The sequence below is a fragment of the Anguilla rostrata genome, chromosome 9 (genome assembly GCF_018555375.3).
Source record: "Anguilla rostrata isolate EN2019 chromosome 9, ASM1855537v3, whole genome shotgun sequence".
Taxonomy (NCBI): domain Eukaryota; kingdom Metazoa; phylum Chordata; class Actinopteri; order Anguilliformes; family Anguillidae; genus Anguilla; species Anguilla rostrata.
The window spans coordinates 25,275,394-25,280,925 of record NC_057941.1 but is presented as its reverse complement, the minus strand read 5'-3'; positions in this window follow the sequence as shown (position 1 = coordinate 25,280,925).

The following is a 5,532-nucleotide window of genomic DNA, read 5'->3' as shown; positions in this document are numbered from 1 at the left end:
TACTGCTAGATATCATTACCTCTGAGATTAACAATTACACTATGAAACAACAGGAAAAAAGTAATGGTGGCGAACAAAGCAATTCACCACAGTGTGTTTCAAAATGGCCAATGGCTAAATAAACTCCAGCAGGACAGCAATCCCATTGGCTTACAATAGGTGTACACAGAGAACACCTGAAATTGAGTCATTACTGCCGGTGATTTTCATCCATTATGGGTGCTTATGTTGCCCTGAACTATGAGGAAATATATGGGGATAAAATTCTGCTTCACACTGAAATAAACTTACCTGATTAACTTAACCGCCAATGGAACAATATATGCTTCAAGGCAATGGTTAAGACACTGGCTTCTGAACTACAAAGCCTTTGGCTTAGGGAAACCTCTGCTCAGCAATAAGTAACCTATAAAACCTAGGTATGATGTGGTTTACTGTGTTATTGCTGTTTGACATTTTATGTTGAGGTGCTGTTTTCAGTTACTTTCTCTATGTGAAAATAAAGGGATGTGTGTCCTGTTAATATCATGTCTGTTATATTTTCAACATCAAGGCCTTTGAATTAGGGGCTCCTTTCTGTACATAGTATAGTTTTAAGATATCAAACCATAGAATTTCAAGTTCCATATCACAGCATTGTTTAGACTCAGCATGTTTTAAACGATTTTTGATGTTTAATAGAACCTAGTTTTCTGACAAACACATTTGGAAAAAAAATAACATTTTGATTGTGACCTCTCAACATGTTAGAAGTCTTGAAAAGAAAAGAAACAAGCGTGTAAATGGCAGACCTCTTAAATGTCATTAGTTGCAGAGGGTAAATTGAAAGCATTAGCACTGGAAAATAAGATGTGCATAGGACATAGGCTTATGAAAATACATTTCCAGACTGTGGGGAAATTAGGTACACTTTCTCCAGAAAGGCCCTTCTCAGACGTTGAATCAAAACAAGCATTTCTTTTTTTTACCGTTGTTTATAGCAGAGAGGCACATAATAGATGAGTTGCCGTTTCAAATTCCATTGTCTCTTGGTAAACCACTGGAGTGATATAGTGGGGTTAAGAAGTTAGAAATAACTGGCGCAAATGCTTCACTGAAAGCCTATTTAAGTCATGCCTTTGGTGACTCTACCAGGCAAAATAAATAAAAAAAATAAAGCGAAATGACACGGCCTCGCAGATGCTGCGGTTTCGTGCTATTGGGTGGCTCTTCAGGCTTCACGGTCGGTTTGCGAGTGTACATTCACCTCTCATGAAACGCCACAGTGGCCTGGTGTTTTGCATGATATTCACTCCTTTCACCCTGCCCTTGGGTTGCGCCCTCACCATGGTTACCAAGTGGGATGGCTGTTAATTCCCCATGGCTGCGTTTCCCATGGCAGCTGACGAGGAGTAGGCTATTCAGAGCACCTCTTATTTATGCATTGGCCCTCTCTGGACGTGCAGTAATGCATTACAGTAAGGCCAACACGGCACACAAAACCTTGGTCTTAAATCAACCTTAATGACCTCACTGTCTGAAAGACCGGGACTTGCAGTCTGTTACCAGTGTTGTTCGTTAGAAGGGATACAGGGCTATTGTCAGCCATATGTCAGGGAACATTAGAAATAGGATGCTAAATTGAAACTGAATATATTTCTGCAGTGTGACAAAGCATTATTATCAATAATTTACAATGCAAGATTGTTTAGTTTCTGTAAAACAGAAAACAAGTTAAAGGTTAATTGTAAATATTGAAATACAAATTTGAGTTTATATAAGTATTCTATTAGTTTGTTAACATGTGAGCTCCCTGTCTGACACTGTTTATTAGGCTCACAGGAGTGTAAACTGCCGAGTCACTTACTATTTGATCACGGCTCCTCCACATGCTGATTCCAGTGAAACGGTAAACAGGGTTCAGAAAAGAAACTCGTTCGAATGAAGCACTGGTGCCATCTGTTGGGCAATGATCGTGAGCGTCTCCAAATAATGCAGTACTGGTGGGAGGTAGTGAGGGATATGAACCCTTCATGGACTGGTGAATATATAAGGTTTTTTGTCTCAGTGTCATTAAAGTCACATCATACAGAGGCAATCACTCAAAACTAAATACACATTTTGGTGTTCAGTATTTTAAATAACCATGAATATACATGTTTTAGATTTTTCCTGTGATACCACATAATTGCCTGTTATACCAAATAAAGGTACATTTTGCATTCTTTTATATTCTAAAATGAAATTGACCTCTTCTCAATTTTAATATTCTATTTTATATTTGTATTAACATTTTTGGGCAAGTATGATGAAAGCATCTCAATTGATCATTCATTTGCATTAGTTTAATGAACAGAATCCAAAGTTCAGCAGCAAATTTAAGAAAATTAGAAAAGAATGAAAAGTGTGTCAGCTGTCCACAATCGCATCCAATTCTTTGCTTTCTCACAATTTCAGCAAATTCTTTGTAAAGGTATTTTTTGATGTCTTAATTATGCTTGATACATATCTTAAACTGAAGATAATTAGCATGCCAATATGCCAATATGCCAAAATAAGTGTAATGTAATATGGGCCAATATGTATTACCAATGTTGTGTCATTACATTATTTAGCGATGGGTTAGCGATGGGTTCTTACAGTAGTAGTAAATGGTAAATGGACTGCATTTATATAGCGCTTTTATCCAAAGCGCTTTACAATTGATGCCTTTCATTCGCCAGAGCAGTTAGGGGTTAGGTGTCTTGCTCAAGGACACTTTGACATGCCCAGCACGGGGTTTTAACCGGCAACCCTCCGACTGCCAGACAATCGGTCTTACCTCTTGAGCTATGTCGCCCCTACATCTACATATCAAAGAGAAAAGATATTTGCACTGCAAGTTCAGCTTCTCTAAGTAGACCTGTCTGTTACTATGTGGGAAGGTCTTTTACGCACACTGTCCACATACGTAGCCTGGGTACACTGTAGCTGTTGGCATGCATTCCATTTTGTTCCGATGGGTACTCTTTGTTTCAGATTCTTTCCCCAGACTCTCCTCCCCCTTTCCAAGGATCTGCTCAGTTGCTTACCTTCATTCATTACTGCAGTGAGCAATCCCTTCCCAACTGCTTAGATTGATAGTGATGGCCTTCGTATCTCTCCCACAGACATCTTTACAACACTATTGAAGGTAGCCCATTGGTCCAGTCACAAATGAAAACTACACAAATAAATATCAGTTATGTGCCTACAGTATAATGCCCATCATTCACCATTCAGTCATGATGAAACTACATGATCCTGCATAGTATGACTTAGTATGTATATCACCAATGGCTCACAAGTTCAAAATAGAGGAGGCAGAAATTTTGATCATAATCTGCCTCTTGCTGTTCATGGTTACTTAGTTTGATGAGTAATCAAGCAACAAATTACCTGAATAATTAATATGAGTTAGCAGCTAATTGCAATGGTCTCATACCCTGTGCTCTGTGCACTGTGAAATTGTGAACCTTTTTCAAAAATTTGACAACATAATTGATTTGACAACATGGATAAGTAGCTCTTTGTTCTTCCGTGTCAGATCCGGGGCATGTTATCAATGTGTAAACTTAATTACTATATGCACACAATTTAAATGCTCACAGAAATCCACCAATGCTACGGCTTCACAAGCTTTTGATTTGTTTTGTTATGTGAAAGCAAATTTTAATGTCTTCCACCTTTTTGCATTGAAGAGTGAAGAGAAAATATCACTGCTATGGTTAACATTTTTCCCCTGAAGCTTCACTGGCCTTCTGAGTAGTCTCTCACTTGTAATCTGTAGCCTTAGCAATGAAATATGCACATTTGCCAAACCTGACCATATTCAAAGATGTTAGTTGTTGCAATTGTAGTTGTGGTCTCCATTAAGCTTAATTCGTCCAATTGTTTTTTTTTTTTTGTTTGTTTGTTTTTGCTGGGTTTAAAAATAGAAAGTCACATCCTGTTGGCCTTTTCCAAACTGGCTCCACCCAAGTACCCCTGCTGTGAGGACCTTTGCACTCCACCAGACTTTCTCCCAACCACGTGATTGGCCAGCATGGTTCATTTCTTTTTTTTTTTCTTTTTTTTTCCTTGGCTATTTCTACCTTCAAAACTATTCTTTGACCAGCCTACTGACTCTTACCCAGAATAGCTGGAATTACACCATTATGCCATGGACACATGGTGGACAATGCGAATATCATACAGTAGCAGTTACATATGAATTTTGGTTTGGGACTCACTCATACAGACTCAGTACATTTCAGGCCATTCATATGCATTTCTGTACCTGGCAGAGTGTTAGCAGTTCATATCATGAAATAGCAGCTGAAATTTCACAGACTTCATCAAATCTATAATTGTTTCATCTTTGCCTGGGGATTTATCTTACATAAGGTTTTGTAATGACAACAAAGATTGACACTATATTTACTGTTAAATTCAAAGTATTGGTACAGCGACACAATATTTGTTGTTTTGGCACTGTACTGCAGCACAATGGATTTGAAATATAACAATGAATATGAGGTTCAAGTGCAGTGAGTGAATGAGTGACGGATCTCTGCTGGAATTACAGCCCTTTTTATATATACTCCCTTTATTTTAGGGGATCAAAAGTAAACTGGAAGACTGGCTGCTCAGCCATTTCTTTGCCAGCTGGGTGCCTTTGCATAATAATTCTTTACTTACTGAGTCCTTTAATTTTAAAAAGTCCTAGTTTAATCCAAGCTGGCAGGAGTGTCTCTATCCTTTTCTTGATTTGCTTGTTTTATGTTTTTTATGATTTACGTGTATATATTTTATACTGATTTTATGTTTGTGGATTGTTGTTGTTGTGTTGTCACTTGTTTTAATGGCGATCTAATGCCTGGCTGCAACAAAATATCAAAGCTGAAATTGAACAAGAAACTTAAAAAAGGTCATTCTACTGTGTGTGTGGAATTTGCATTTGAGGTCGCTCTTGACTCTCAACATGAGAACCAAATAAGTGTTAATTCCAGGAAAGTAAGCCGTCGTGTGACTGAAAAACCAAAATAAATCGATCTGAGACAAAACCAAAATTAACTTTTTGATACATTGTTAGGAAGCAAGAACTTCAGGCAGTCATGAAAATGATTTGCACGCAAGTGCTAAATATGACAACTTGATTTAACATTATGTCAATTTCTCCTATTACTGTCGTTCCTCTAAAATGGAGGGACTATGTATAAAAAGGACTGTAATTTCATCACAGATCACCCGATATACTGTAGATGTAAATACCCTCAAATTAAAGCTGACAGTCTGCACTTGACCTCATATTCACTGTTTTATTTCAAACTCAATATGTTGGCGTACAGAGCCAAAACAACTAAATTGTGTCTCTGTCCCAATACTTTTCATTAAACATTCTTAATATGACCTATTAGCCACATTTATTATATAATAGTATATATTTATTTCATTAATATTGAATATTAACTAACCGCATTAAATAAACACGTCGGGTAAGCTTTTAAGTCTGTTGCAAAAAAAAAAAAAAAGAACCGAATCATACGTGTGACG